Below are 11,941 nucleotides of genomic sequence, written 5' to 3' on the forward strand. Positions count from 1 at the left end.
CTTCGTTTGTGGCAATTAACTTCTTCGTGGAGTATACTATGCTAAGCTTCAACTGAAATATAAACACTGAATTACTTTTTGTTACTGGTGATACATCTGTTTATACGAAGTATGAAGTAAAAATAAAATTTTACTCTCTTCTTTTTAGGCTTGAGTAGTAAACTCGTAACTATGTAGTAAAATGGTAGAGCATCTGGCATCACTCTTGTGAAGTTAATTTTTCACGCGTAAAAAAAATTGCCTCTCTCAAACTCTTTTTTTATTTTTTTAGTGGACAGTGGTTTTTTACTAATGAAGCCTGCATTTAGAACTTCTCACCGACATTGCACACACTTTAGCATTGAGAAATTTACAATAGAGCTAATTTGAAAACCGAGTACACCTAATAAATTAGAGTTCTATTTGTGCCATTTCTTTGGTGTTTTCAAATCAGAATCACCTATAAATAACCCAAAAATGTTAATAATATCATATTTTTCTTTTTTAATTATGAAATCTAATTAAATTAATGAAATATATCTTATAAATATACTAGTACACATTGAGTTATAATGTACTTAATTCACATATTCAATTGTGTTTATAATTCTATTTAAATTACCATATATATAAATATCATCTTTTAAAAAAAAATTAATCATCTCTTTTTTCATTTGTTCCATTCAATAACAAACTCTTGGCTCTGCTATTTGCCATATATGTGGACTTAGGGTCCGTTTGGATACAGCTGAAAACTGAAAACTGAAACTGAAAACTGAAAAACACTGTAGCGAAATAATTTTTAAATATGTGAATAGTATCGTGGGACCCATTTTTAATGAAAAAGTTGTTGAAAAGTGAAATTTGTGGGTCCGTAAACAGTACACGATATGTTGTGATTGGTCCAAAAAAATTTGAAAAGTCAAAGTTTGCGGTTACTGTTCATTGAACAGTGCATGAACAGTAACCGCAACACCCAAAACGCGTGAAAAAAAAAAAAAAAAAAAAAAAAAAAAAAAACGCAAACGCAGGATTGGGCAGAAAACGCCCAATCCAAACGCACTCTTAGTATCCAAAATGGTATGATGCATTTTAGAACTGAGAGGGAAATAGACAATATCATATCATCACGGAAAACAATATTTAATTATCGCATTTTCATTTGGCTGCTTCAATGATGAACTCTTGGCTCCGCCACTAGCCATTTATGTGGAATTAGTATCCAAAATGATATGATGCAATTTAGAACTAAGAGGGGCAAGCCCCAAAATGGACAAATCATACTATTGTGGATATCATATAATATCACAATATCAATATAAATGGTAGAAATGTTCTCACTTAATACCGCAACCACTTATGGCAAGATTGTCTATTGGAAATTTCCATATGTAGTTTGTTATTACATATCCATCTGAACCATTTGCTTCGTTACAATTTTTATTTTTTATTTTTTATTTTTTTATTTTATTATTATTATTTTTTTTACTAAAAAGCAGCTATACAAAGTTCTGGTCCTGAAAATTTTTGACTCATTTGCCTTTAAAGAAAAAAAAAAATTCTTATTCTCCTATGGTGCTCAAGTTAAACCATAGGTAGATTTATTAGGGTGAAACATGGAGACTTTTCCTAACTAGAAAAACTCGACACTTTATTAACTTTCTTTGATGCTTTATTTAAAACGGGTTACATAATAAGTATATTTAAACAAAAAAGTTGGCCTTGATGCCCTTGACAGACATGTAATCGCCTTCAAAACACCTTTTTCATCAATTGAGATAAATTTAATCCTTTTGGGGTCATTTCTTTTTCTAAAAGAAATTTCTATATGCCTACAAAGCACAAATTTGATCAGACCATGTCTTTCTCCTTAACTATATATAGATACCATCATTTACAACTCAAAGTTATTAATATTACTATTGTAAGGACACGATTCCTGCGCGGCCCAGTGACATTTTTGGGTTCACGCGGGAGAGATCCCTCACAATACAATTTGTAGAGAGTGGGCTTGAAAAGCTTGGGCTTGGTCACGGGACGATGGTCCGGTCTGGATTTCAGAGAGGTCCCTGTGGAAAGTGGACTGGGCCTAAACGTTTAAAGCCCCGCCGTGCTGCCACTTCTGAGAATGGGCTCCTCGGACTTGATCCGAGGACCCTTGTGGTCCTTTCCGGCTGTCCAACGGAGGACCTTCTCTATTCTCTGCATGGATCGTTCCGGCGATCTTATTCATGAAGTCTTTCTCTTTTCCTCCCCCCCCACTAGATTCACTTACTTCTCCTTTTATACTAGCGTGCGTTCGATGTCCTTCGTCCACGTGTAGGGTCAGTCTTTACAAATACTGACATTGGTCCCATCAGTCTAATCCCGGAATTGTTGGGGATGACTTGATAAAGCTGCAGAGTACGGTTCTGTCAGGCATTGGGCCTTATCCAGAAGGGTATTTAGGGTAATCGCCCCAAGGTATTTTGGATTTCCTCCCGAATTTGTCCCTTTATTCTGGGGGATTATGGGCCTGCCGAGGACTAGACTGTCCTCGGCTGCCTCCCAAAATTGGTCTGTGCTCTGCGTCATGGAGCTTGGGCTACAATTCTCCTCGGATTGGGCCCTCGGACTCTCTAAGGGTGAATGGGCCTGGTCCACGAATTGTTGGGCCCCACAATAGCCCCTCAAAACCCTTCTATCCGAATTCCGGATTGGAAAGGAGGGTTTTGGCAAACCCGGGCCCTTAATATGGCCCATTTAGCTTGATCCCGCATTTATGTGAGCGGTTTCCCAGGAAGTTAGGCGGTTTTTGAGGGATTCCTTTTAATCCGCTCGGAATCTGCTCCTGCCGCTTGGATGTCCCAGACGCGCCCTTAATGAATCCCCTTAACGAGGCTCATTTATATCCGGCGGCTCATTTGATAAGGTGGAGAAGTGAAACGGACGCCTCTTTTTTCTTCAGATTCTTTGGGAAAGTTGAATACATTTAATGCCATCCGTTCTGCTCTTCCTATAAGTAGGCAAGCAAGAGGCCATCACTTTCGTACTAACCCCCTTCCCTTCTTATGAGATCACGACAAATGATGAAGAAATCATGCCCCTCCTCTAGACACCGTATTCTGATAAAACTTGAAATGGCTCGATCAGGGCAAGGGTGGCGCAGACTTAAGATCCGTCCCGCCTCTCTTTTAGCCAAAATCCGAAGCAGGGGCTCATCACGCCGAACTCTTGGCGTGACTGAGTCGAGAATACCCAATATCAGCACCACCCGGCTCCTCATGAGCGTACCTAATATGGCACCAACGTGTTAGGAGTCAGGGCTGAGGCAGGGGCTAAGTGCTTCTGCTTCTCCCTCTTTTGCTCCTCGGTGCCCTCCTCCACCTTCTTCTTATAGTCTTCCCAGCACCAGTTCCGTCTTGGTGCCTTCCCTTTTCCCTCTTTTGTTCCTTTTCTTTCTTCTTTACTCATGTCCTTCTCCTCATTCACTCATGTCCTCCATCTTCCTCTTCTTCCTTCTCCAATTCTTCTTCCTTCTCCTTCAGTTCTTCTCCCTTGTTCTTCATCCTTTTCCGAAGGAGGTTCTTGTCACGATATGAGCAATGTTGAGACAGAGACTGAAGAGACCTTGAAGATGAGTTTAGAAGAAGCCTGACTGTTTACTTCTCTGTACTGCGAGTGTTATCGTTGCTTTAGCAGTTCTTCTTTTGTATAGGCTTGTTTGAGCCCTTTTTCGTACATTGTAATAATCTCTTATATTAATAAAAGTGTTTACTATTTCATTTTGCATATTCCGTTTATGTTTTTGTATATTGGTAAACGCTGCTCGGCTCAATGAGAAAGTATCTAAAACCGATGACAACTAAGACCAAAATACTTGATAATAAAAAGATGTTGCCATAACTTTAATATAAGTGTTTGGCCCAATAAGGCCGACCAGTGAAAAGTAATAATTACCATGCTGGCCGAGGAGAGAACTGGAGGTTTGATGCCGTGTTTGGGTCCGAGGACCATACAAGGCCTTGACTCTATCCAAAACTCGTAATAATAATAGTTTTTATACTTGGTTTCCCCATAGGCTTGAGTCCGAGGACCATGCAAGGCCTTGGTTCAGTCCAAAACTCGTAATAATAATAGTTTTTATACTTGGTTTCCCCATAGGCTTGAGTCCGAGGACCATGCAAGGCCTTGGTTCAGTCCAAAACTTGTAATAATAATAGTTTTTATACTTGGTTTCCCCATAGGCTTGAGTCCGAGGACCATGCAAGGCCTTGGTTCAGTCCAAAACTTGTAATAATAATAGTTTTTATACTTGGTTTCCCCATAGGCTTGAGTCCGAGGACCATGCAAGGCCTTGGTTCAGTCCAAAACTTATAATAATAATAGTTTTTATACTTGGTTTCCCCATAGGCTTGAGTCCGAGGACCATGCAAGGCCTTGGTTCTGTTTCATTCCCTCTCCTTAGGTACCCCGTACGCAGCCGGGCAGGAGGTTGTCCCTGGCATTAGTTATTACCCGGCGTGGGCCGTAGTCCGTGGGCTATCATGTAGCAGGGGCATGGGCCGCGAATTTTCTAGGCCCACAGATCAGGAGATATTTCCATAGTCTTTGGCCACGCGGCACTTTTGGGTGTCCCGATGTTCGAGGTGCACCTCCACGAGGCTCCTTTAGTCTTGTCGTTGCAGAGGTTTGTTGGAAGTCGAGCTGGAGACGTTTTGTCTGTAGCGTTCCTTGGGAAGCTGCGCTAATTAAATGCCACCACCCTATCTCCTCAAATAAATAAGAGAGCAAGTTTCTTTGCCTAGGCACCAGCTCCTTAGTCTCCTCCTTCAGCTCCCTTCCGCAGTAAGTCATGTTTGAGACGAGGGTCGGGGAAGAAAAACTCTCTCCGCCGCAAAGGCGCCACGTTCTCCTAAGGCTCAGAAGAGTGATATACGGGCAACGAAGGCGTAGATTCAAAGAGATATTCCCTTATGACAGAGGGGAGAGGGTGTTTCCCACGCTTTTAGTCAAAATCCGAAGCAGGTTCTGGTCATGCCAGATTTTTGGTATGTCCGAAGAAGGAATTTCCACCATCAGCACTGTCTACCTTGTAGCCGGCAAATTTCTGCGGGGGCTCCCCAACTTCCGGCTCCCTGCACCTTCTTTGTAGATGGTGTTAGCCTGAGGTCAGGTTCTTTTGCTGCCTGAGTTTCGGGCACGTGAAAGCGTAGAGGATGAAACGAGGTCTTGAGGCAGTAGCCAACCTCTCCTCTGTGCTACCTGCATCCTCCCACTGCGGCGTGAGGCTCAAGTTGGGCTCCTTTGCTGCCGGAGCTATGGGCATGCGAAAGCATGGGGGAAGGGACAAGGCCTCGAAGCAGTAGCCAACCTCTCGTCTGTGCTACCTCCTCGGCCTTCTCTTGCTTTCTTGCAACTTTCCTTTCTATCATGTAGCAAGTTTTATCACAAGTTGATTTCAGCTTCTGTTGTATGCTGTACTGTTTCTTTGTTTTAATAAAAAAAGGAAATTTTGCCTACTTATTTTGAATACTGCTCTTTTGGCAACATTATTTTGTGGAAGGGTGTGCTCCCTGTGTTTGTTTCTTCAATGATACTTAGAGCAGGAAGTTTTGAAACATAATCCAATCAATTCTAATGTACCAACACTACCAAACATTACGGCAATAATTCATAGCAAGTTTAACTCAGGAAACTAGCAAAGATAACAATTGAATATTCTGTGATAAATATGAGTACCGTCCGAGGAGTTGACGGAGGGTAAAGAACTTAAATCGTTTCTCAGAGGACGTATTGCCCTACGTCGCGTCGATTCCCTTGGTGCTGCAGATATAAGAGCAGACTTGCGAATCCCCGCAATTTGGGAACTGACCCAATGGCGAGTGGAGAGCTTTCCTCAGATGAATCCAAATTCTACGTAATGTAGTTTTTCCTTACGAGTAGTTGGTTTTCCCATAGGTTTGAGTCCGAAGACCATACAAGACCTTGGTTCTGTCCACAACTCGTGATATTTATCTCTTGCACTTGGTTTCCCCATAGGTTTGAGTCCGAGGACCATGCAAGACCTTGGTTCTGTCCAGAGTTTATGAGATTTGTTTTTCGTGTTTGGTTTCCCCACAGGCTTGAGTCCGTGGACCATGCAAGGCCTTGGTTCTGTCCAAAACTTTTGATATTGATCTCTTGTACTTGGTTTCCCCATAGGTTTGAGTCCGAGGACCATGCAAGACCTTGGTTCTGTCCAAAGTTTATGAGATTTGTTTTTCGTGTTTGGTTTCCCCACAGGCTTGAGTCCGTGGACCATGCAAGGCCTTGGTTCTGTCCAAAACTTTTGATATTGATCTCTTGTACTTGGTTTCCCCATAGGTTTGAGTCCGAGGACCATGCAAGACCTTGGTTCTGTCCAAAGTTTGAGATTTTGTTTTTGTGTTTGGTTTCCCCACAGGCTTGAGTCCGTGGACCATGCAAGGCCTTTGGTTCTGTCCAAAACTTTTGATATTGATCTCTTGTACTTGGTTTCCCCATAGGTTTGAGTCCGAGGACCATGCAAGACCTTGGTTCTGTCCAAAACTTACGAGATTTGTTTTTTGTGTTTGGTTTCCCCACAGGCTTGAGTCCGTGGACCATGCAAGGCCTTGGTTCTGTCCAAAACTTTTGATTTTCATCTCTTGTACTTGGTTTCCCCATAGGTTTGAGTCCGAGGACCATGCAAGACCTTGGTTCTGTCCAAAACTTACGAGATTTGTTTTTCGTGTTTGGTTTCCCCACAGGCTTGAGTCCGTGGACCATGCAAGGCCTTGGTTCTGTCCAAAACTTTTGATATTGATCTCTTGTACTTGGTTTCCCCATAGGTTTGAGTCCGAGGACCATGCAAGACCTTGGTTTCTGTCCAAAGTTTGAGATTTGTTTTTTGTGTTTGGTTTCCCACAGGCTTGTTCCGTGGACCATCAAAAGGCCTTGGTTCTGTCCAAACTTTTGATATTGATCTCTTGTTAACTGGTTTCCCCATAGTTTTGAGTCGAGATCATGCAGACCTTGTTCGTCCAAAGTTTGAGATTTGTTTTTTCGGTTGGTTTCCCCACAGCTTGAGTCCGTGGACCATGCAAGCCTTGTCGTCCAAAACTTTTGATTTATTGATCTCTATGTACTTTGGTTTCCCCATAGGTTTGAGTCGAGGACCATGCAAGACCTTGGTTCTGGTCCAGTTTATGAGATTTGTTTTCTGTTGGTTTCCCACAGGCTTAGTCCGTGGACCATGCAAGGGCCTTGGTCTTGTCCAAACTTTATATGACTCTTGTACTTGTTTCCCCATAGTTGAGTCCGAGGACCATGCAAGACCTTTGGTTCTGTCCAAAGTTTATGAGATTTGTTTTTGTGTTTGGGTGCCCACAGGCTTGAGTTCGGGGGACCATGCAAGGGCCTTGGTTCTGTCCAAAACTTTTAGATTATTGATTCTTCTTTAACTTGGTATTCCCCAAGGTTTGAGTCCGAGACCCATGCAAGACCTTGGTTCTGTCCAAAGTTTGAGATTTGTTTTTTGTGTTTGGTTTCCCACAGGCTTGAGTCCGTGGACCATGCAAGGCCTTGGTTCTGTCCAAAACTTTTGATATTGATCTCTTGTACTTGGTTTCCCCATAGGTTTGAGTCCGAGGACCATGCAAGACCTTGGTTCTGTCCAAAGTTTGAGATTTGTTTTTTGTGTTTGGTTTCCCTACAGGCTTGAGTCCGTGGACCATGCAAGGCCTTGGTTCTGTCCAAAACTTTTGATATTGATCTCTTGTACTTGGTTTCCCCATAGGTTTGAGTCCGAGGACCATGCAAGACCTTGGTTCTGTCCAAAGTTTGAGATTTGTTTTTTGTGTTTGTTTGTTTTTCGGATGTAAGCCCCTAGATCAGGGCGGGGAGAGCCGGCTTGAGGCCAAGAGCCCCTAGGGCGGCCTACGCCATGGGCGCTGCAAGGAGTAGCCCCTAGCAGAAGTTTATGTCGGAACAACAGCTGCACGTCAAAAGAGACGGCGGAAGCTCCGTGAATTTTTGCTTAGTAGAGAGTTGACTCCACCGCCACCTGCGCCAAGCGCGCATGCTTCCCACAGACGGCGCCAATTGTAAGGACACGATTCCTGCGCGGCCCAGTGACATTTTTGGGTTCACGCGGGAGAGATCCCTCACAATACAATTTGTAGAGAGTGGGCTTGAAAAGCTTGGGCTTGGTCACGGGACGATGGTCCGGTCTGGATTTCAGAGAGGTCCCTGTGGAAAGTGGACTGGGCCTAAACGTTTAAAGCCCCGCCGTGCTGCCACTTCTGAGAATGGGCTCCTCGGACTTGATCCGAGGACCCTTGTGGTCCTTTCCGGCTGTCCAACGGAGGACCTTCTCTATTCTCTGCATGGATCGTTCCGGCGATCTTATTCATGAAGTCTTTCTCTTTTCCTCCCCCCCACTAGATTCACTTACTTCTCCTTTTATACTAGCGTGCGTTCGATGTCCTTCGTCCACGTGTAGGGTCAGTCTTTACAAATACTGACATTGGTCCCATCAGTCTAATCCCGGAATTGTTGGGGATGACTTGATAAAGCTGCAGAGTACGGTTCTGTCAGGCATTGGGCCTTATCCAGAAGGGTATTTAGGGTAATCGCCCCAAGGTATTTTGGATTTCCTCCCGAATTTGTCCCTTTATTCTGGGGGGATTATGGGCCTGCCGAGAACTAGACTGTCCTCGGCTGCCTCCCAAAATTGGTCTGTGCTCTGCGTCATGGAGCTTGGGCTACAATTCTCCTCGGATTGGGCCCTCGGACTCTCTAAGGGTGAATGGGCCTGGTCCACGAATTGTTGGGCCCCACAACTATTATTTATTTTCATGAAGATAGAGGAAAAATACATATTTTTCTATTTTTTAAAAAACAAAAGCACTTAAAAATCGTATACCTTAAATCCTAAAATCATATAACCTTATATCACAATCCTCAAAGTTAGATAAATACTTCTAATAAAAAAAAAGCGTTTTTTTGGAAGGAAAAAAAGAAGCTATATTCCTTCAATAAATATGATAACAATTGTGTTGACATTTTTTTTTCGATACTTCCATTAACATTTAGAACAACATAGAATACAAAGCATAGAGTATAGAGTTAAATATTACAAAAATCTGGATGAACCATGTTTGGTCAATAGGCATTTTTGTGGCTGTTAGGGCCATATCAGGTACATTAGTCAAAATTACTTAGGAACTGTTATTATTCTGAGCTTTAGTCCTTGCTACCTCAGAGTTTGCAGATCTGCTAGCATTGCTAGGTCTTGCCCATGAGGTTTTCTCCTGTTGCTACAGACTTGCTCTAGATATTTACTTCATGCAAGTGTGATGATATGGTGAAATCCTAGCTTCTTAGCTTGCATAAGAGGCACTAACAGAGCTTCCTTGGCTGCCATGACATGAGTACCATCACCAATGCTATTGCATTCCATGAAGATCTTGTTTCCTTCCTTGTTAATGGCTTCAAATGCATATCCACTTCTTCTAGTTTTCTTGTCTCTTTTGCTGCCAATCTTGATAGGAAGCTGCCATTCTCTAAAGTCAAGTTCCTCAAAGTTGTTGTAGCACGGTCCAATACATGGAACTTGATCACAATTATAGGCATTCTGGTACCTGCACAAGGGATTTTGGGAGGTAAGTATAATTTCAATTGGATTAGGACATTTGCCCTCGTGTACCACTTGATTTCTGTGGTTCCAAATTGTCCATAAGGTGGTAAACATAGTTTGGACTTTGGAGAATTTTCATGTTCTCTGGATCCAGCTTCCTATTCATCAAAATACACCTTGCTAACCATTGCTTCACCACAACTTGGTTTAGTTCAGTGGTTTTAATAGAAAGCTTTGAACCATGCCAAACAAGCTCTAGCCAAATCACAGTGTAAGAACAAGTGTGAAGGAGATTCAGATTCACCATTACACATATGACAAACATCCACAACTGGGATACCTCTATTAGCCAACTTTAGCTTGACTGGAAGACAATCATTGAGAAGTTTCCACACTGATGACGTCGAAAATTGTCACCAATGGGTCACACCGTACTCGCGGCTCAAAATCGAACCTGCACGACAAAAACGATCGAAAGAAAACCTTTAGAGAGCACCGGTGTGGGGCCGGCCAAATACTCTCCGAAGGTCAAGTCAGAATTCGTCTCTTTACTCTAGAGTGTTAGGGAGGGTCAATTTTTCCTACCTTGATTTGCGTGAATGTTACTCCTTTTATAGTAATAGAGAGCTGGTTTTTCTTCTTGACTTCCAGATCTTTCCAATGTGGGACTCTGATACAATTTCCCTTATTGGATCTTAGGGCTTTTCTAGGCAATAGAGATTTCGGATCATGGGCCCTTACTACACCTGTGAGCGAGGGGCCTTTGAGGTGCGTGGGACCATCTTTACACAGGCCCAACAGTTTTAATCCGTCCGGCCCATTAAGGTCGGCCCATCAGATTATTTTATCACCTTCACACACAAAAGTAAGTACTTTAAGAGGTAGCTTCACCTTTCATAATACAGTCCAGACATCATTGTGTATGTCCAGGTGTCTTACAAGATTTGGATTGTTTTCCATGTAACTTTTATGGAGCAGATTATAGGCTTTGTTGACTTGGTAATCTCCTGAACTTGAGTGTTTCCACAATAGTTTATCTTTCCTCCCTTCAGTGTTAGGAATGAGAATGTGTAAGATTTCATGACTAGCAGATTGATGATTAAGCTCCTGACAATGTTAATGTTTCTTTTTTCTCTTCGATAGTGAGAGCTCTTCCATCCTTTGGGCACTATTAACTTGCCGCCGCCACCATTTCTCAACCTTTCCCTTGCCAAGCCCTCCCCCAATCACACCCTTTCTCCATTATAATCTCTTTACCATAGCCATCACTTCAGTTTGAATTTTGCTTATATTTTCATCATTTCATCTCCTAACTTGTTATTTCCGTGTATGCTTGTTGCGTGTCCACACACTTATCAGTCAACCTTTACTTCTCACCTTAACACCCCACAGTTGAACCTAAAAACAAATATGCTCCTTTATTCCTTTTGTCCTTTCACTTTCTTAACTATAGTTCTTCTATTCCCAAAATCTTTTCCCTGTCCTTTTCTTTTGACTCTTTTAGACTCTTCCTTTTCTTGTTTTCTTCCTTTCTTTTCTTTCTTTAGTCTCTAGATCTGTCCTTTTGTTCACTGCATGCCAAACATTCTTAATCTAAATACTCTTGCCTGACCAATGGTAGACAGCACAAGTTAGAGTACAGATGAACTGATAGCAGTGACTTAGGTGCTAGTGCTGAGCTATTTGCTGATGAGCTGGAATTTGATTAACAATCCAGTGATGAAGAGATCCCTTTTGCTTGGCATGGTCCAATTGTGGAACCACCCATTTCTGAGGTCGAAACACAATGCGATTTTTGGCACATGAGTGCTATTGGTTTTATTCTTGACAATTGAAAATTCTCGGTTAACCATTTACTACACTTGATCACTGCTGCATGGCGCCTTTGTGGATTGGTAATAGTTGTGGGACACGATTCATACTTTTATCTCATCCGTTTTGAAATTCTGGAGGACTTATTGCACATTTGCTATGAAGGTCTGTGGGTAGTTGATGGAACTCTGTTTGTCTTGGAAAGGTGGAGACCCATCTTGGCGATCAATAGACTCCAACTAAACTTTATATCTCTGTGGGTACTACTCCACGCCACGGTCTACCTCTAGAGTATCAATACCCAAAGCTTGCTGAGAGAACATGGCAGCTTATGGGTATTTTTGAACGAGTGGACTGGGAAAACAGGATACCAAGTGAAATTCGATTTATGCGTATAGGAGTACGTGTGGATCCCTGGCTAACCGTTATAGTTGGGTTCATGCTTCGAATGGATGATGGATCACGAGTCTAGATTCAATGTCGATATGAACTTCATAAGCTATGCAACAAATGCGGCCTTATTGGCCACAC

Source organism: Quercus lobata, chromosome 8, assembly GCF_001633185.2.
Source record: "Quercus lobata isolate SW786 chromosome 8, ValleyOak3.0 Primary Assembly, whole genome shotgun sequence".
NCBI classification, from domain to species: Eukaryota; Viridiplantae; Streptophyta; class Magnoliopsida; order Fagales; family Fagaceae; genus Quercus; species Quercus lobata.